Source organism: Thermobia domestica, chromosome 7 (assembly GCF_964235325.1).
Source record: "Thermobia domestica chromosome 7, izTheDome1.hap1.1, whole genome shotgun sequence".
Classification (NCBI taxonomy): domain Eukaryota; kingdom Metazoa; phylum Arthropoda; class Insecta; order Zygentoma; family Lepismatidae; genus Thermobia; species Thermobia domestica.
Window position 1 is genome coordinate 78,871,021 of NC_137460.1, and position 22,896 is coordinate 78,893,916.

General features: G+C 37.1%; 1 protein-coding gene across 1 annotated transcript in view; it reads right to left on the reverse strand.

Annotated features, from left to right (window-relative positions):
- LOC145690214 (uncharacterized) overlaps positions 1-22,059 on the reverse strand; it is a 46,816-nt gene extending 24,757 nt beyond the window's left edge. Inside the window, exon 1 of the mRNA XM_081764886.1 lies at positions 21,902-22,059. The gene's annotated coding sequence lies outside the window, so the exon portion shown is untranslated. The remainder of the gene's footprint in view (positions 1-21,901) is intronic.
- Positions 22,060-22,896: the final 837 nt, after the last annotated feature.

The window sequence follows — 22,896 nt, forward strand, 5'->3', positions numbered from 1 at the left end:
CCGAGTCATCCTAGCCACGTAGGGCTTAGCGTTGTCCTATACCAGGAGGACCCCTTTGCGATTCAGAAGTGCTGGCTCCAGAGTTTTGATTTTCTCTTGAATACAGCTGAACTGCTGACAGTACACAGTTGCACTGATGCTCAGACCGGCTGGTAGCAGTTCCCGATGCACGATCCCGCGAGCAGTCCACCAAACACACAGGAGAACCTTCTTCTTGTGTAGTGTTGGTTTCGGCTGATTTGGAACCAGTTCATAGGATGCTAACCAATGATGACGGCACCGTGAAGCTGCGTACAGAAGGACACACTTCTCATCACATGTCAACATTCTTTCTAGAAATGATTCCTTCCTCAGACGAGTCGGCAAAAAAACACAGGTATCTGCTCGCGTTGATTGCCGGCCCGGAGTCAAATCATGTGGGACCCATCGACCCAACTTGTAGTGCTTCCTAAGTTGATGGCGGTGCTCCGAATGGTTTCTCCATTTACACTGAATTGTAGTAACAGTTCCTCACATGTCTGGACACTGTTCGCCTCAATTCCTGCTTGAAGATCTTCATTTTGTACATGTGTTGGTCTTCCGGCACATGATACGTCTTCGAGTGTTTCGGCACTGTCCTCAAACTTGTTAAATCGCCGCTGCACTGTTCGCGTAGACACGACGCCCTCAGCAAAGGCTTGGTATATGTTCCACTCCAGTACAGCGGGGTTTGACCCCGTTTGAAGTCGTACAGCATACATGCCCTTATGACACTCTGTGAAGGTTCCATGTTCACTCTGTCTTTACGGAAGTTTACGGTGTAACTGAACTGTATGTTGGATATACACATACCAACAACTGACCTTCGCCTTATCTCCATTCACATTCAACTCACGGTGTGAGGGCCAATGGTACACAGACTTCCACAAAAAGCGACAGAATTTCTTGGTTACCTTTATAATTATCGTTTCTTCATTTTACATGTCCAAGTCATTCACCTTCAATTTTTACTGAAGGCTCCTACCTTAACACTGCTTCTCATATGATTGTTCCTTACTCTATTCTCCTCATCACAGATCCATCTTAACATTCTGATCTCTGCCACTTCTATCCTTTTCTCCTGGACTCTCATGATTGCCCAGGTTTCATTTCTGTACATCATTCCCGGTTTTATTACGGTTTCATAAATACGACCTTTTAACCTGCAACTTATTTTCTTTTCACACAGCGCCCTGCTCACCCTTCTCCAGTTTAATCAACCAGATTGTATTATGTGTCGGGTTTCAGTAACTAATCCTCCATCCTGATCGAATTACGATCAAAGATATTTAAATTTCGAGGTAGACAGTAGTCTCTCTCCTTGTAACCATAAGATCTCGTCTCCTTTATTGAGTTCCTCATGGGTTTCTATTGCAGCACCCTTTTCCATTCCTCCAGTTTCTTCTCTGCCGTTTCTTTGAATGTTTCGCATATAATGACATCATTTGCGAACAGTAGGTATATCCTATAGTAGTGGTTCTCAAACTTTTCGATAACGCGGACCCCTTGTTCATTCGGAAAGTGATCGGCGCACCCCTTTGCAATACTATCTGAAATTTCACTGTGGTATAAAGAAAATACTAATTAGAATTACCACTGACAAGAAAAACATCAAGAAAAATAATGCAATAAGTCATTTATTCTAAAGATACATGATTGATTCCTAGTGAACGAAATTTCAGTTGAAAATACAGTAAATTTCAAGACTGAAAATCAATGTCTTTTTAGTTTATTTTAAAAAAAAAACTATATCCACTTGATAAACAATGTTCTTAAATGTGGAGTCACTAATGTGAGGAATGAAATTCTTTGTCTTTTTCCATAATTGCATTGAAATCTGAAATAAGTTTTGTCAGTATCAATCTTAGATCCGATTCCACATTAAGACGATTTCGTTTTAAGGTTTTAATACTACAAAGAGCAGAAAAAGGTCATCTCACATAAGTAAGTGGTAGGGAAAAGCATCAAATGTTGCAATGCCTTTTTAGACAACTCTTCACACTTACAGCGCACACGCAACCGAAAGCTACAAACTTCATTTTCTTTGAAAAGTTTTTATATGAAATATCGCAGGATAGTTCAAATGACTGTTCTTGCTCTGTGTTAGATTCATACCTTGTATGTCATGGATTTCTACATTTTTCAATTCAACCATTACCAGGTTGTGGGACAAGGAAATAATCTCAAAAAACTTGCAGCTAATGCTTTCAAGTGTCCTGCAAGTGTTTTGTGCATTTCAGCAGTGTTTTTCACCTAAAGAATCAATGAAATCTTTGAGCACTGGAAATGATGATAGTTACGAGTATTGTTTTGTACTCGTACTGCCCACAACTGCAGTTTCTTAATCTTAAAAATACTTCTTAAATAACCGCTGTGAGTTTCATTTTACGAGGGTCACTACGAAACTTTTGAGATGTGAAATAACTTACATACTTAAAATCAATTTAACACTTACATTTTCTCAAAGTATTCACCATTACACTGGAAAACCACTTTTGGAAGCAGTGTTGCCAGTCTTTTTTCTTCAAGTGTTGAAAGTTCATTCTCGTAAGCCACTACAGCTTCTTCAGGGCTGCAAAATCTCTTCCCACGCATGCGATCTTTGATCCTGGGAACACAAAAAATCACATGGGGCCAGGTCAGGGCTATACGGCGGATGAGTCATAAGTTTGACCTCCATAGATTCTAAAAACTGAATTGTGATGTTGGCCGTGTGTGTGGACGCGTTGTCATGATGAATTAGGATCCCACGCAATCCAGTTCTTGGATGCCGTTCCCGAAGTTTCTGGAACACTTTTGTTAGGCAAACAGTGGCCCACCCAACCAGGTACATTCTAGGAACGTGCCATTTAAGTTCCATATGTACCGTTTACGTACCTGGTACTTGAAAAATGTACATTTCATATGCATAGCACGTGTCGCTAGGTACGTGCCTTTCGAGGAATTTCTGACACTTGAAAGGTACTTGTACATGCTTCACTGGAATGTGAGGAATGTGAATGGCACATACCCCATGTACCATGGCATGGTTGTGCGTAAGTTGCTTCGTATTGCGACTAGGGTTGCCAATTTAGCCACTTTGTGACGAGATCTGGCCATTTTGAGAACGTCGTTAGTCACATAATTTCCAAAGAGCCAATAGTGGCTTTTTAGCCATATGCTTTTCACTTCTATAGCCACTTTCTGAGTTTAGCCACATTGTAATATATTGTGTGTGTCATTTTGCAATTTTCTGCAGTGTTTTCTTTCTTCTTGCATGCAGTATGTAATAAGCAAATACATTACATACAAAATTAATATATTGTCAGTTATATATGGTGCTTATTGGGAAAAACACTCCCCAAAAAAGTTCATCTTAGACTGGAGAAATGGTTATCCTTCCTTTTCCATTATTATTTGGCTATGAAACAAATGCCGGAGACATATACAACCGCTATATACAACAGTGTGGTGTTGGAATGTGTAATGATTAGGATGTGATGTTTTATTTTATTTTTTTGAAAGTTCAACACTTCCAATGTACCCGTAAAAATGTACTAAAGAAATAGTGCCCATGTTTTTTAAATATTCAATTAGAACTGGACAATCTACATGAAATTTGCAATCGATCAGTGAAAACATCATCTTTCTAGAGCCTGTAGTTTCTGAGATCTCATTGTCGAGAAACATATATGTGTATTTTAAAAGAGCTCCAAAGATGGCAGCACAATTCATTTGCATGTATTTCGGAGAAGGCTTACTAAAGGCAAAGGCCTTTGAACAATAATTTAAAAGGATAAACTTTGTGAAAAATATTTATTTCAGTAATTTATTTAAACTACACTCTTTTAAAAATATTTGTCTTTGTTACAAACGTGAAATCACAAATAACCGTAAATCAAAGGTTTGAATGCTAAGATTATAGGTTAGAGCTCGGTCGCTCGTAAATGTTACTGTAGTATTTTAATAGATAGTTAAATTGCCACACAGATGCCGGAGGAGGGCATATATTTTCAGAGTTAGTTGCTTGGCTTTTTTTAAAAGTACAAGCTTCTAAATTCGAACGTAAAAATGAAGCGTTAAGGTTTTAGTATTTAAGTACTCGCACCCCCAGTTGCATAGCACTGCCCTAAGGAACATTACTGACATGCCTAGTACATTCCTGGCACATGCCAATGCCAAGTAAATGTGTCAAGTACATACACGGTACGTGATATACACATAATAGATACATTCCTCGGTATGTGTCATGCACGTACTTTTGGGCGGAAGTAACCTTATTCCTTACATGTGTATTTCACATGATTGCTCTATTCACGTACCTATCATGTACACCTTGTCTCAAAAAGGTTGAGCGCATTCTTTATTGGTGTTTTGAGGCAAACATTTTCAAAGTCCAACTTCGGGTATCTTCGGGAAATAGTAAACCAGGTTCGAACCTCCAAGCCAGCCTTTGCAATCGGGAAAAAGTTTGCAGATGTGTTTTTCTTCTTTTAAATATAATAAGAGTTGTTACCAAGTGTAGAAAAAAAGCAACATTGATTGAAATATTTAATGATACAATATTTCGAAACTTTGTATTAATGTCAGCTCATGTTTGTTTGTCATTTAGCTCTCCATATGTGATGGAACATTTAGATACGTAAACGAATCTTTCCATATGTAAAAGAATGCTCAAAGTTAAGACATAGAATATAATTATCACCTGAGCACTAAAATAAAAGTCAAAGTAGAACAAAAACAGCGTTTCTAGTGGGTATGAATGTCATAATTTTCTTGAGAACCGTTATACATCGCTAAAAGTACCTTAGCAGAAGTCCTTGTATTAGCTCACTGGTAAGCTGTCGGGTTTCAAATCATAAGGTTGTGAGTTCGAATCCCGTCTGGGTCAATGCTCTTTTAAAAATTATATTTTCCGCAATACATGAAAAATTATATAAAATAATGACATTAAATACATCAGTTGTATATATATAACATAATCATTGCAGAAAATAGTAATTATTATGTTTAAAATATAACATCTGAAATAGGTAGGTGTTCACAGTACGTGGGTATTATATATATGAAAATTTAAATACAAGTTAAGAAACTCGTTCACTAGCAATAAATAAATCATGTAGTGTATTTATTTGCAGCTATTTGTCATATAGGGGGTAATTCTCGACATTCATAATACAGCATGTCATTTATGTTCTTGAAAACTTATTCGATGCATAAACCGAGGGTTTAAACAGAGAATCCAAAGTCGCAACGCTCGCAAGAAATTCATGAACCCCAAAGGTCACGTGAGCAGACTGGAATTGTCCTTATGAAGCACGCCACAGCAGAAAGTCTTTACATAGATTTTCAATTCAATTCCTGATATATGCTTTTGCAATGTGGAAGTGGTGATGCCTTTAGTCGCTGTCTCTCGCTCGCTCGCTCACTCTCTATTTATACAGAATATAAAAGTGGATGTATGTGTGTGTTTCAACATAATTCTGATATATCTAGCGCAATTATAACTATATTTCTTACAGTCTGGAAAAGAGTACTGTCGGGATACATATCAAAAATGCTAGAAAGGGGTCGATAGTAGTATCGAATCCATAGCTTTGTGATCGCTTAGGTGAATAGTTCTACTTTCAATTCAAGTCCAATTAAGCTCCCATTAGCACCCAGGGTGGTTACGTAGCGACATAAAAATATCGAAATCAACCGATATTAGAATCGAATCGTAAGTTTTCAGCGCCGCTAACAGTGCCGCATTTCCCATTAGTCCACATTAGTCCACATTTCACATTAGTCCCATTGCCTAGAGGGCAATATATTTGCAGAATGCAAAGTTTAAAACTTGAATAATATTTTAATTTTTTTCCGTATGAAAAAGTTAGAAAATCAAGAGCAAATATACTATTTCATGAACAATCCTCTTTTACTGTTCTAATATGTATAATAATATCGTAAGAAATCTAAAAATAATTCAGAACACGTTTCACATTTGTTAGTTTTTGTTACGTAGTTCTAGCTGTAGCATGTAGTGAGTGGTATTTAAATGTAATAAATTCACTAACTAAGCATATTCGAATTAAGTTTTATTTTTAAGTTAGGGATGAAGGGACGGAGAAATATGTAGTTATTGGGGGCGCCGAGAGCAAAAGTGCGTAGGGCCGCCGAGCTTTTAAATGCAACACTGGTCGCTAAATTAATTGGTAGAAATTTTAATGTCATTTAAAACCAAATTTAGTCCTAACGGTGGCAGTATCCGTTTGCTCTCCTAGGAGAAATGAAAGGGGCTGACATCAAAATTATATATATATATATATATATATATATATATATATATATATAAGACCGACATTAGTGTCGAATCCATAATTTTCGAGGTGGATTAGATAAAGAGTGGCACTTCAGGTGCTTAATGATATAGAAAATTAGTTTTTCTTTCTTTTTTTACGTTGGTCTACTTTTCCTAGATTTGAGACTTTCAAATTTCATCCTATTTTCTACTGAAATGTGTCTGTAAGGCAACAAAGAAATAATTATATATGATAAATTTAAATTCATTTTAATTCGGAAGTTGAGAAACACTTTGCCATTATATATCGTAAAGGTCAGATCCACCAGTATTGTAACAGAGAGGTGCTTGAGCCATTGACGGTAGAAATTCAAACTCCGATAAGTGATAATTTCACAGTCTTGTTTTATTACAAGTGTAGCCTCTTTAGTCAATGGAGAAGAGGACGTGGATCATGGGTCAGAGTTGATGTCGATGGGTGTTGGTGAGTCGGAGTTGGTCGCAATGGTTCAGAGTGGTTCATAGTTGGTGGTGGGTCAGAGTGGATCACGATGGATGATGGGTCAGTGGGCCAATGGGTCATTTGGGTGGTGGGTGATACTGGATCATGGTGGGTCGTGGATCAAATTTTTATTGACCCACACCATCTCTGGTTAAAATTGTACTAAAGATAAGAGGCACCGAAGATGCATGTCGGCTATTATGCTCAAATTTTGCACATAGATAGTACCCCACCAGAAAGCAATAAATCTGAAACGGTTCACGGTATCACTTCCTAGAACTCGAGATGTAGGGGTTTGTCTGATTGGCTAAATTAAGACGTCAATGATTTATCCATCAACAAGCAAGCTTTTTATGATCGTTTCCGTGGGGAAATCAGAAGAACACGTGCCTATTAATCATAATATTGATAGTTCGCGTCCACCCCGGGGTATTTGTTTTTTGTTTTTTTGACTCACCTAAATATAAACAAATCACACATATAGGCATTTTAACATATTTTGGGAGAGTAATTTTGTGGTTCGTTGTCGTTTCATCGCGTCTCTGCCGCTGGTAGTAAAGTTTTCAAAACGGAACTGGGGCCACCGCGGATTGTCGCTGCGGGGCCACAATTTTTGGCGAGAGGTCAATAGTTGACCATCTGTAGTCCACCGACGCTTACAGCTTAGGGTAATGAACGATGTCTTTGCTTTGTAGACGTCATGACTACCGACGTCGGCAGTCAACTAGTTTTTAGTATTCCTTTACTTACCATCTATCGTTCATGTTTATACACGGTGTTGTAATAATAATAATAATAATAATAATAATAATAATAATAATAATAATAATAATAATAATAATAATAATAATAATAATAATAATAATATTTGTAGTAATAGTAGTATAATCGATAATAGAATAATTATATTGTCTATGTATTGTCTAGGTAGGACTACAGACAGGATTTGGCTCGTTTTAGTTTGACTCGACTCTAATCCGAGTCGAGTTGGAGGATATTTTTCGCGCCGAGTCCTAGAGTAGACCTCAAAGATGTCTGTTTCGAGTCGAGTCGAGTTTCAAAGAAAAGTCGCTCGTGCCCATCCCTACTAATGAGAGCTTAATCGGAGTTAACCGAAATCGAAAGTCACACTATTTATCTAAGCGACCCCGAAAACTATGAATTCGACACTAATACCGATCATTTTCTAGCAATCTTTTATATGTATCCCTCTCCCATTCACCATAGGTAATCCGACAGCATTCTTTTTCAGACTATAAGAAATTTGGTTAAAATTACTCTAGGCCAGTGGTTCTCAATCTAATTCCTATCACGATCCCCTTTTATCACATCCTCTTGCCAGCGACCCTTCTATAATTTGTGTTTTATAATAGGCTTGTGTGGGATTTTTAACATACCTATTTCTATAATAGTAGAATCCATTTCTTGTTTATAGTGAACAGTGCCGTGGCATGGAAAATCAGCGCTCGGGGCGAAAGTATACGACGATGTCTCCGTACATATGTGTGAGGTCGACAGATAAGCTGCGAAGCGCCACCATGGTTGGCACGGAGCTGAATAAAATTTTCAAAAGTAAACCCTGCCTTTCCTTGATTTTGAGCACATTTTATTACGTTTTTCCTTCTATTTTATACATGTGCACATGCACTTTCCTATAGGGATGCACGCGAGACGTCTCGTCTCGTCTCGCGTCTCGTCTTGCATTTGCGATACGAGACACGAGTCGAGAGTGAAAATTTTATGCGAGACGCGAGACGAGACTAAACCATGCGAGACGAGACGCTAGACGAGACTCGGTTAAGTCTCGCACGAGAAGTCTCGCGAGACTTCCCGCAGTCTCGCAACATTTATGAATTACATTTAATTGTATATTTAGTAATTTTACATTTATTGAGTTTTCTAAGTTGAGCGTTAATGCCTCCAGGAACAAAAAAGTGATTGGGGCAATAGACATTTTATGAGATTTATTATTATTCAAGGTTGATTTTCAGAATTAAAGCCTTCTTTAGTTTCTAAAAAAGAAAAGCTTTGTAAATTGGAAATTTATTACAGCATCGATTTAGGACTTTTTTTTGCGACACAAACACATACACGCGGGTGCGCATGAATACATGAACATCTATTTTTGGTCTGAAAAGCGAATAAGACTCCCTATTGCTGCGAAATATGATATTTCTGTTGTTTCTGTCTTTTTCACATTACTACTAGCGGTTAATGTTGGGGGATGGCGGGGAAATCCCCTCTCATCAAAGTTTATCCCCGGCCCGGCTCGCAGAAATAACATGATATTTTTACATGGAATAAGTATTTTCTTTCTATATATTTATCAAAAACATCCCCCTCTAGTTCGGAAGTTTAATTCAAATACTGGTTTGGCAGGATGTCCATATAGTTTTCGTGGGAGATGGTAGGAATGGCCCTATATCTGTCAGTAATTTTATTTTCTAGATCTGGCAGTATAAGTTGAAAGCGAAAGTTGATAAAATGCGATAATCCAACATTGCTACAAGCGCAAACGAACCAAAAGAATTGGGTCGTATTGTGTTGTGAGGCGTTATTTTGTTGGGTACAAGCGCTTTTGGTGGTATAAAAACATCTTTATACTGGAAAATCACCCTTCAAGGAAACGACCAAAACGTGTAAATGTTGATAGTGGCGACGATATTTTAGAAGAGCCAAATATTGTGCTGGATAACTCTAAACTGGAAAACAATGTTGGATCCAGCAACAATTTGTGCTGGTTTTGCTGTAAATTATGCTATTAATTTGACGAAAATTAATGGTCCAGCGATCAAATTCCAGCACAACTTTTCTTTTAATTTGGAGCGGAGGGGACACAAGTTCGAATACCATGTTGAACTCTAGGTTTCGTCTCCTTAGGATATTATGAACATTCATCCCATGGAAAGCAATGGCAAACCACCATTCACCTTGCCAAGGGACTTTTAGCTCAAATACCTGCCTTCGGACAGAATATCACATCATCATTCATTAACAGCCATAGAATAACACATTGCAAAATTTTGACCTAGAATATATGTGAGACTGCGAGACCATGCGAGAAAGTCTCGCGCGAGACGCGAGATGAGACTCAAAATTTTATGCGAGACGAGACTTCACATTTGCGAGACGAGACCTTACGCGAGACGAGACCAACGTTTGAGGTTGCGAGACGAGACGAAACTTTTCCATTTCTCGTCTCGTCTTGTCTCGCGTGCATCCCTACTTTCCTAACATGAGTAACACACTTCCTCCGAAATTTGTGCCCCCTTTTTCGGCGCCCGGCATTGTCAGTGGATATAGTAACTGTACTATCTATATTCCCAACGACGAAGGTGCTGGTTCAAGATGGATGTTAAACTCCTTCATTGAAGAGGCCATTAACGTATCTGATCTAAGCCCACAACTTCTTGACCAAATAATAGAATGATCATGCTACAAGTCTTTGCAACTGGTTTTCTGTAACGAAGACTTGGACAAGTTCTGCCTGATGAGAAGAGAAGAATATCCTGGTCTGGTATCTGCTGCTTTAAAAGTAATAATTCCATTTGCTACATCGTACTTGTGCGAAAGTTTTTTTTTTTCATGGTAAACATTAAAACAAAGACAAGAAATCGCTTATCAGTTGAGAATGGCTTCATAATGTTCGTCACGAAGATTGAACCGGGCATTGCTGCACTAGTGAAATTACACCATGCTTAGGTATCTCATTAGGTTCCAATTTTAATTGTATTTCAATGTGCAGGTTTTGTTCCATGTGTATTTTTCTAGTATTTCTATATACAGCTCTCATTAGTATCATATCATACGTCTTTCATTTAAATTCATTTTTAAACAACTCTGCACCCTTTGACAATGTTCAGTAGACTTATTTTTTATTGTTCTTTACAGTATGTATAAAAAATAAAAGTATGCCTATCAGAACAAAATTCAAAATAATTTCCGGTATTAGATTCTAACCATATTTATTTCTTCCCCTTATCTTCGCGATCCCCTAGGGGCCACGACTCCCAGGTTGAAAAACCCTGCTCTAGGCATACATGAGTTATATTGGAACATACATACATACACTTTTATATGTATAAATGCAGATAAGAGAGAGTTGAGAGAGAGCGATTAAGGTATTACCGCTCTCAATCTCTTCACTTTACTTTTGCGATTCGTGAATTTCTTACGTGACAGTTTGGGGCTAGCTAGTTTTTTGTCTTGAACCACGATCCGATTTTCGATATTCTCTACCTAAATGCTGTAATGCGAATATTGAGAAGTTACCTGCGTATGAAAATAGCTGCAAATAAATACATTACATAACTTATTTATTGCTATTACACGATTTTCTTAATTTGTATTTAATATTCACATATAACATACCGACGTTCTGTCAATACCTCAAATGTTATATTTTAAAGATAAGAATTGCTTATGTCGTGAAATGATATGAATATATATATTCAACTGATATATACAGCTGATGAATTGTAATGTAACTATTTTACATAATTTTCATGCATTGAGGAAAGTAGAATATCATAAAACAATCTCACCTGAACGGGTATCGAACTCACGATTTAAACGCTCGGGGGTGTACCACTGAGCTAACATGACCGCTTTTCGGAAGCTGCTTCTGAAATATAACTGAGCTCATACGTAAATTATTTTTTTTTTTTCGTATGGAAATCACAATGACGAAACAAGAGTGTGAATATATAGTTTCGAAATATTGTATCATTAACTATTTCAATCAACTTTACTTTTTTTCTACACTTAATACCATTTCAACATGTCTTATTATATATAACAGAAAGAAAAACATATCTGTACATTTTTTCCCGATTGCTAAGGTTGGCTTGGAGGTTCGAACCAGCAGCTTTAGTTTACTGTTTTCAGAAGATACCCGAAGTTGGACTTCGAAAGTGTTCGTCTCAATACAGCTATCATCATATCGCTCAATCTGTTTGGTATATGGTATATGTTTTTATACGTGTAAAGTCAGTATAAAAGTTCATTCTTTAAACAGCTTTTCGTATGTATTAATACTCCTTTATAAAAACTGTTTTTAATATTATTATTACGGCGCACCATTTTCAGATTTCTTTCGCGAGTCGTTGACCAAGTCGTTCCCCACAATAGGCGTGTCGTGCAATTAACCAACCACACGTCAGGTACTAGCTTTTACCTATTGCTTCCTGCTCACAGCTCAGAACATTGGTAACTATGGATAGACGTACAGCAGTAATTACTTTATGGGAGTTGGAAGGCTATTCTGCAACTGTAGCTAGCAGGCGAGTAGGTGTCCCGTCATTTACAGGAAAGCGATGGATTCGGAAATATGGTCCTACACGTCAAACTGGTAATTTACGATCTTCTGGTTATCCGCATGTGTCAACCGAAGCCGAAGATGCGAGATTAGTAAACGAAGCCCGGTTAGACCCACTACGGACGTCTAGACAGCTAAGGGAAGCTTCTCTCTTTCCTGGTAGTAAACATACAGCTCTGCGAAGACTTCGTCATGCTGGGTTACGTGGCTGTGTTGCTGCCGTGAAGGAAAAACTCTCAGACGACCACAAAATTTACCGTCTCGTGTTTGCACAGGCGAATGTGGGTCGCAATTGGGAAAACGTAGTTTTCTCAGATGAATCCATATTCACAACATCAAATGAGGGACGCCGTTTTGTGTATCGCCCGAGAGGCACCCGATATGATCCTGGATGTGTTGCTGCTTGAAATCGCAGTGGCCATGTATCTATTCATGTTGGGGTTGGATTTTCAGGCGCGGAGCAGAACAGCTTCACAGAATTGAAGGACACCTGGACAGTGCTCAGTACTTAGATATTATGAGTAATATCATGGTGCCATCTGTATGAGTATTTCCGCCTGATGGTGTAATTCAGTTCCAGCAAGACCAGTCGCCAATACATACTTCCCGTGTGGTTCAGGAATGGTTCGCAGGGCAGCCTGAGATTGATTTAATTGACTGGCCGCCTCGTGGAACAGACCTCAATCTCATGGAAAATATGTGGGCAGAAGTGAAGCGTACTCTAAGGGATAGTTGGCCTGAGGCAGATCCACCAAGAACCCAGGATGACCTGTGGCATCTTGTTTCCGAAGCATAGCTGGAGGTAGGGGAAGGAGATAAATTTGTCACCCATTTAATAGATTCCATGCCCAGAAGGATGAGGCGTGTAATAAATTCAGAAGGGTATTGGACACAATATTAATGTCCCCGCCTTAACTCCCGAAAACAGTCCTTTTCAAGGCTACCTAAACGCTTCTGAAAATATTTCTAGAAGTAAACCACTCCTTGAATCCGATTTCTGTGCAATTCTACTAACAAAAATAAATAAATAAATAATTCTCTGCAGGCTTTGAACTCAAGAGGACCTCATTAACAAGCCCGTACTCTACCAGTGAGCTAACATGAACACGCAAATCCAACCTGAAGAAACACGACTTTCAATTTCCGGAATTCCATGACACTGATGGTCATATACTTTGCAAATGTTGTATTCAACTTGGGATATTCCGCAACACATAAACAAAGCGAAAGAGAGAGAGAGAGAGAGAGAGAGAGAGAGAGAGAGAGAGAAATGAATATACAAAAGCATATTCAACGTATTCGAATGAGACTCTAAGTAACGATATTCCGTTCTAAAGAGAATTTATGTTTCTTCCCGTGACGTTAAGGGGATCGGGAAAAGTTATGTGTCTTGAAGCAGGATCCGACTTTGGATACTCTGTTTACACACTTTCTATATCCGAAGGAATATACTGTATTTCACGAATATAAATGAAATGTTGTATTGAGAATATTGAGAAGTTACATCTGTATGACAAATATTTAATAGTTGCAAATAAATACACTACATGATTTATTTATTGCTAGTGAACGAGTTTCTTAACTTGTATTTAACATTCTCATATATATAATACAGACCTACTGTGAACACCTACCTATTTCAGATGTTATATTTTAAACATAATAATTACTACATTCTGCAATGATTATGTTATATATATACAACTGATGTATTTAATGTCATTATTTTATATAATTTTTCATGTATTGCGGAAAATATAATTTTTAAAAGAGCATTGACCCAGATGAGATTCGAACTCACAACCTTATGATTTGAAACCCGACAGCTTACCAGTGAGCTAATACAAGGACTTCTGCTAAGGTACTTTTAGCGATGTATAACGGTTCTCAAGAAAATTATGACATTCATACCCACTAGAAACGCTGTTTTTGTTCTACTTTGACTTTTATTTTAGTGCTCAGGTGATAATTATATTCTATGTCTTAACTTTGAGCATTCTTTTACATATGGAAAGATTCGTTTACGTATCTAAATGTTCCATCACATATGGAGAGCTAAATGACAAACAAACATGAGCTGACATTAATACAAAGTTTCGAAATATTGTATCATTAAATATTTCAATCAATGTTGCTTTTTTTCTACACTTGGTAACAACTCTTATTATATTTAAAAGAAGAAAAACACATCTGCAAACTTTTTCCCGATTGCAAAGGCTGGCTTGGAGGTTCGAACCTGGTTTACTACTTCCCGAAGATACCCGAAGTTGGACTTTGAAAATGTTTGCCTCAAAACACCAATAAAGAATGCGCTCAACCTTTTTGAGACAAGGTGTACATTCCAATGTACCTCGAGGAACATTCTTTACACATGATCAGTATGTACTTGTGTTGGGTGGGGGTGTACCACTCAGCAGTAACAGTCCTTTGTTCTTCAAGTGGAACAGTTGCAGATTTGGAGAAGAAAGTTGCGACCATCTTCTTCCTCACACTTTGCGGTCGCTTCACTTTCGTGGGTGGATTTTCGTCTGGAAAGATCCAAACTGTAGACTGGCGTTTATTTTCAGGGTGAAATTGAGAGATCCAAGTCTCATCACCAGTAACAATGTCAGAGATGCGTCGAGAATTACCTCCATCAAACCTTGCAAGCATTTCTTCACACTATTCCACACCCATGCGCTTCTGCTGTTCAGTCAAAGTGTGAGGCACCCAACGAGATGAAACCTTCCTGAGCCGAAGATGATCATGAAGAATTTTTGTTACTGCTGGCGATTCAATGTTCACTGTAGATTCAATGTCCTTGAAAGTTGTTCGAGGATTTTCTCGAATCATTTGTTCCACAGCGGCAATGTTTTCATCTGACACAGCTGTTGCCGGACGTCCAGCTCTCTCTTCATCTTTAAGCGATGTCCGGCCTCTTCTGAATTCACCAAACCACCGATAAATTGTAGCACGGGAAGGAGCAAGGTCCCCAAATGCCCCTGCAAGCGGTCAAGGCTTTGTGTCTCGTTCAAACCACTTTTGAAATCGTAAAGGATCATTGCCCGAAAACATTCCCTTTCGATCTCCATTCTAGACAACCGAATACTGCTCACATCAACAAACAAGTGAAGGCGATACGGCCACGCCGATAAGCGAGGCGAGTAAAAACTTGCTTCGCTTCTTCGCTCTGGATATCACTACCGAACGCAATTGTTGGAATTCAAATACTGTGTCACAACAATGGGTATCTGAAAACTTTCGTAGTGACCCTCGTATTACAACACATTTCAATTTTTAGGCCTTGCGGACCCTCTGGCTCGCTCCCATGGACCCTACTTTGCGAACCACTGTCCTATAGTATTCTGAGGTCGCAGTGATTTAGTGGTATAGCATTCATCTTTTATATGTAGGGTGCTTGGTCCGATTCCAGCTAACGCTAAGTAAGTTTTATGACGAACAAACGCCGTCCGCGTGGATTTTCTCGGGGTTCTCCCGTTTCCTCCCATTTTCTTCATTCCATCACTTCTTTCATTCTCATCATCATACTCTCCTAAAAGCCTACATGACATAACCGTGAGACATAAAACAAAAAGATTTAATATCATTTCCATGGTGCTCTACTTTTTGACTCCCTCACCAATACGTCCATTATAAAATTAAACGAATATGGGCTGAGTGCTGATCGTTGATGTAGACGAATTTTCACAAGAAAACCTTCTATCATATCCACGCTATTCTTCACTTGTATCTCCGCTCCTTCGTATGTATTCAATAATAACTAATTAGTACTCTTTCCTATATAACAGAACTCCCATACTGCGATGTATTATACCCAAACCCGTTTAGCCCTACTTCACTTTGCATTGCTTTCTACTTAAAGGAGACGTTTCTTTCTCTTTAATCTCCAAAACATCTGTCAAAACTTACGCTGTAGTTCAGTTAATTTTAAAATGGATTGGAAGAAAGACCAAATTATAAAACTATCTCTAAGTTCTACTTTAGTTTTAGGATTATCGCCATTATGATTAAACATATATTTTAATATTTTGCTTAGTTGATTTGAAGGTAACGTTCCTTTCGAACGCCAAAATTTTATGAGACTTGGTCTCAGTAAATCGAGAGACGTGCGATTCAAACTACAAAAACATCTACCAGGAATCGAAATCTGGCCTCCCGTGCCGAACGTACGTATACTAAACACCCCCCCCCCCAAAAAAATATAGTATTTATGAGTATAGTTCTATTACGTGAAAGATTGTCCTCCACCTGAAGTTGGATATTAACATGAGAGCTCCCTGTGAGGGCCTTAGTCTTTAGGCGTTACGTTGGAAGAAAATCAGAATATACATTTATATATGAACGTATGTAATGCATTTCACTCTCAATAATTGGTACAAGAAATGGAATATACTTAAAAGTTTGAATCGAACTACGCGATACATCGGAGTTCAAATCTAACAGTTAAAAAAAAAAAAAAAAAAAAAATTCCGGGCTATGTATAGAAAAGATATTGACTATATAAAAGATCAGTTTTCATTAGGACGTGATCATTGCTGTTCCACGTATAAACATTCACCATTTCTAAACAGCACTAGTTCCTTTCCCTTTTTATGTTTTTGTTTAGAAAAACTTTATAATGGTGATCGTGTTTAACTGGAAAATGTCCGGAGATGGGACATATACTAACCGACAGATATCATGGAAAATATTGCTAACTGGCGTTCTCTTAATAAACTTAATGTAAACATAAACACGTGTAACATTTTATCGTTTACTAGAAACAAAAAAATCAAATAGGGTTTAATTCAAGGATGTTATAAATAGAGGATCTGCCCATATGTATCTTCATCCTATTAAATCGATGAAGCAAAAAAAAAAAAAAAAAAAGATCATCGACACGTCTGATTGGCTACTCTCGTTTCCGATATCGTCTGATTGGCTACTTTCGTTTCCGCTATGTTTGTTGGCTCAAAACATTGCGATCCTATTGGGCGGAGTGGACAGAGTAGGGGTGGCGAAACTATGACGTATGGCTTCAAGATTTTGTTGTAAGGGCAGATCCTCTATTTTATAAGATCCTTGGTTTAATTATTCAATTAATCAGATCTTACTAAATAGATTAAATTCAGTCAAAGATCTTGGAAGTTACATTTGATACGAGACTAACATTTAATAGCCATACAGTGAACATTGTGAACCTCTCAACATGTTGGGGTTCATAATTGGAACTAGGAAGGAGTTTAACAATATTACCACGCTAACAAAAATGTACTATTGCTATGTCCGATCAAAACTGGAATATGCTGCTGTGATCTAGAACCCATCGCAACAGCAATACCGACACCAACTGAGAAAAGTCCAATCTAATTTTTTGTCAAATATTTGGCATACAAGAGACTTGGAATCTATCCATCTTATGAAGTCTATCTAACATTAATAGACAACTTCCGTATACTGCACTTGAACAAAGGCGAAACGTGATGGATCTGATAAAATAGTACAAAACAAGTTTAGCTGTACAGTTCTGATATCGACACGAAATTTTCATGTCCTGAGACCCAAACAACTCGTGCTAATAACTCTGGCGTGTTCTATTGAAAAAAAATAGACCAACCTATTATTGGTCACTAATCTGCAGAATATGCTCTTTTTATAACAAAATATGTGTCGAACACAAAGAAATTGACAAATGTAATATGAACTATATGTTTAAGAAAATTATTGTAAATTTATTTTGTAATATACAACCAACACTATAATTGGGCTTATGTCTGTTGTGTTGATGACAAATAAATAAATAAATAAAAAGTAATTTGTTATAAACTTTTTAAAAAAAATGACTACGGTATATGTTAAGATGAAAATAACGTTGACATATACATTAAACAGGCATCTCGTTATGACATTAGCAAGAGAGACAGTACACAGTATTAATTAATAGATATACGCCAAAATTATGATCAAGTATTAAACTTTAATTTTTAGTTTAACATTGTCCAAAGATAAGATGTATATCAATCAAGAGATAGCAAAGAGGAGAAAGAATGATATACTTAAAAGGTTCAGCCCAACATCTGACAGTAATGAAATAGCTATTCTTTTCGAAAATCCCGACGTGCGCCACCGGTGGTACACAATCTTTATTTTGATATTCGTGGCTATGAGTATTTAGTTGCCTTTGGGTTTTTTAGAAAATTAGAACAGTGTTATGGATTTTGTTATTAACTTATATACATCGTAGGCAATCTATGGAGCATATCTGTAAGTCTTTTAGGGGAAATAAACCTGATATTTATTGTACATGAAGTGCGGTTAGTATGACTCTTTTATAATATAAAATATGTGTGGAAATTTACAGATAATATCTGCATGACTACTCCAACTGTGACAAGTAATGCAGGTATTCATCAAACTACCTAATATTCAAATCGGAAAGTTTTGACAAAATTATTGTGCGCTACCGGTGGCACACGTTAGTCCGCGCCTGTGGGCGCACAAATCCCCAAATATGTGAAAATTTCAGAATGATAGTATTTTATGTCCAAAGAGGCGCCTCAGAATAGATTGCTTCATAGAAACCCCAAAATTCTCTGAAATTTGAATGTAAGTTTTTTTTTGTGAAGGTAACGCTTTTCCAACTGCGTTACTTTAATTATCTTATTTTGTAAAACGTGCGCCACCGGTGGCGCACGTCCGGGTTGAACGTGTTAATAGGGTGGGCCGAAATATTTTTTTTTTCAACTAGTAATACCGTGGAAAAGTTGCGAATTGAGTTGACTAAAAACGAGTGAAATAAGAAAAAAGAAATAAAATCGGTTTATATCTTTCGAGAACACATGTGCTCTAAAATTTTCCGAAATATGGAAAAATGTACATTTTTACATTAATTTATAAGAATTTTAATTTAGCCTCTTCCCCAATATAATACATCAAATGTATTAGAGCCAAAAAAATGTTTAAATATTATTTAAATCCATTAACATTTTCTGGTTGCGCATTACCTTAAAAACTTAATAAAATTTTGAAACAAAATTTAGAAATAAAGGTAGATCACAGTTCAAGGAAAAAATTACTAACAACTTACATTTTTTGTTTCGTTTTTTGGCATTTCTTATTAAGTACACGTTCAAATGTTTAAAAACGAATTATTTTAGACCATTAGTAATATTTATAACCAGACTTTTATTGAGAGAACTTATTGACAGAACTTAATTTTGTCAATAAAAATATGTTTATATATATATTACTAATGGTCTAAAACAATGGCGTATGTAAGGGGGATTCCAGGCTTAAGCCTCCCCGAAATTTTATTTACTATATTAAAGTAAATGAAATATCTTGCAGAATTTTCACATTTCCAGGAATAAAGTTAGCAAAGTCCTCCCGAAATAAAATTGTAAATACGACATTGGTCTAAAATCATTTGTTTATAAACATTTAAACTTGTATTCTTTCTTCCAGTTTAACGTCCCACACTTATCCCTTCGAGGCGAAGGAAGACGAATGATTAAAGCAAACCAATGATGATGGAATAACACAGGCCTGCATTATTTCGGCTATGTCATTATTTTCAACATTTGATAATGAATTCCTATGTATCTTGGTGCACTGAATCCAAAAATGACCGTAGTTTGCTTCCATCACGTCAGAATTGTTTGCAAATCGCAGTGTCAGAATGAGTTACCAGTATATGTCTGAAAACATCACAGACGTACAGACAGATGTCAGGACACAGGAAATACCGCCATCTGTTTGATTATGTTGAAAACGAAACGCTGGCAACATAAGCCGGCAGATGGCAGCACTCGCGTCATTAAACGTGTTGTACATAAGGGCGCCCATGTTGTGGTTTCCAAGAGGGGGCAAGTATATGCGACATTTCATATATAGTTCCAAATTTTGTTGTAACTAATGTAAAAATTGTATTGGGTTTTCGATATTCCCAAGTACAATTTCCCCTGGGGCCGAGCGCCCCACCTTACCCCCCCTGATGGACGCCTTTGGTTGTACATTGCATCTGTTTATTCTGGCGCAACCATTCGTACGTATCCTCTGCGATCTAAAGTATGTGTCGGCGGAACAACAAACATACAGTGTTCGACATGGCGTTGAGAAGTTGTCAAACGTCTGTAGATTCCTTTTGTTACATTTGTGGTGAGTTCATGTTGGCAAGGCAAAAAATACAGATAACAACGTTAATGCGACAAGCGTATCTCGTGTATTTCGGTTACAGAAAAACAAATCTTCGTTATCTTTAAAGGAGTAGTAACCAAGTTTCTGGGCAACAAGAAGGATCCGAATTTCAAATCCATCATTAACACTATGCTGCTGAAGTACGAAAAGTTAGGCTGTTCCATGAATTTGAAGGTTCATTTCCTACATTCCCATTTAGACTACTTTCCTGAGAACCTGGGTGCTGTTAGTGAAGATATGGGTAAGAGATTCCATTAGGACATCCAAGAAATGGAAAAGCGTTACCAAGAACGACGGAATACAACAATGATGGTGGACTATTGCTGGATGTTGCACAGAGATGAACCCAGAAAAGAAAACGCGCGGAAAAGCCAGAAACACAGCATTACTGTCCTAAAGAGATCGACACAACGACTAAATTCGTGAGTATTTCTTTTCTATTACATTCTACTATATTACTTCCATTTCTAAGCCACACAGTACCACGTGTTCCATATAAGAAACGACTATGTCATTACGTCGCTTATTTGTGATATTTTTCGACATATATTACATTTGCGTATTATGTATTTCGACATATATTACATATGTCATTCGCTAACAAGTCGGACGTGATGGAAACAAACTAAGGTCCTTTTTGGATTAAGCGCACCAAGATGCATAGAAATCCATCATCAAATGTTGAAAAACAGAACCATCACAGGCTAGTGTAATTGGTGCAATGAAATGTGGGAGGAAACGGGAGTACCCCGAGAAAACTTCCTTGGCGGGGTATCAAACCAAAAACCCTACGCACCACAGTCAAACGCTCAATGATTGAGCTACTGTGCCTAAACTTCTATTCAATGAACAAAACAAAACAAAACAAAAAAACACGCATGTAAGTTGTTAGTTTTGTTTTCCTTGAACTGTGATGTACTTTCATTTGTAAATTTCGTTTCAAAATTTCATTAAGTTTAAAGCCAATGCGCAACCAGAAGATGTTGATGGATTTAAATCATATTTAAACGTTATATTCTGTAGTTCTATAAAGAAGAAGTTCAGGTATTACATTTGGAAAGAGGTTAAATTAAAATATTTAAAAATTATTATAAAAATGTGCAGTTTTCCATATTTTGGCAAACTTTAGAACACATGCGCGCCCGGAAGACAAATCGATTTATTTATTTATTTATTTATTTAAACTCCTTTGCAGTCTCCCCAGTTAGCAACTTTTCCACGGTATTACGACTTGAAGAAAACATTTTGCATTTTTTGGTCCATCCTAATGCTTAAGGATAAATTCTGAAAAACAGTTCCTGAGAAAGCAACAACAACAACAACAACAAAAAACTATATTTTTGGCCTTAAAAAGTCATTCTTTTACCAGTCTGATCCAGTTGATAGGTTTTTATTGCATTAGAATAGATTAATTATAATTATGCATAATTATGCACTCATGTACTGTATTTAATTAATGTATATCTTTACTGAAAAATACAAGTTCTATAAGAATGAGGCGAAGTACGAGCGGTAACTAAATTAAGACCGTTTTACTATATGCTATTGATTGAACTCGATAAAGATGAAAGTTAGTAAAACCAAAATAAATAAATAAATAAATAAATAAATAAATCTATATCTTCGTTACCTGTTTTGGTGTAGTATTAATGTTGACAAAAATGTCTGACTCTCTATGTTGTCTGTGGTGAGATGCTATTCAGTAAACGGTTGTTGTTAAACTGCTTTCTATATAAGTTTCGGAGGAAATAGAAACAAGTCGTTCCTGAAATATAAGTTAAGGTTGTTTTCTTGAAAACGAACGCCAATTAACACCATATCTTAATGTTCTCTCATTCATTATAACATAATAGTGTTTTGTCATCTTCAAAGAAGTTGTTGGTAACATAATTAGTTTGCTCATTCGAGTGTTTGATTAGAAAATCATTTGTCTTCGTTCTTCTCTTTTCTTTTTTTCTTCTTCTTCTTCTTCTTTTTATCAATCTGGATATTCTCGGAAAATTAAAAGTATCAATAAACATAAATGTGTTGCCAACTGAGAGAAAGAAAACTTTGTTGTAACTTTATTAAACTCGATACTGCGGGAGAAAAGTCATTTTTCATTGATTTTTTAGTAAATTATTATTATAAGCATACTGTGCATTTACAACATATGTATCCCTTATCCTCCAGGGGTAAAAGTGGATCTGAAAAGGTAGGGGGACACTTAACGTCACGTGGTCCCCCATGCCTATCTTTACCCATTGCAATTTTTAGAAAGTGGGGGAACATCATAGATCTTTTTGGAAGTAAAGGTACGACATCCACTCGCGTTCCTCCTCACTCTTACCCCTGCCTAAAGGGCATAATCGTGGGACGTTAAACCCTAAGATTTCGTTAATTTCATTTACAACTATGTACCCAACTGTCTCATTATTTACTTTCGTATCTCTTAAATTGAAAAAAAAAATGCAATGAAATCTTTGAGCTAACGTATCATAATTTTGCCTGTTAGGCTAAGGGAGACGACCAGGAATACGCACGACCGAGTTCGAGAAAGTTTTCTTTGAAACTCGACTCGACTCGAAACAGACATCTTTGAGCTGGATTCGAGAACTCCTTTAGCCTAGCCGGCATAACCGTGGG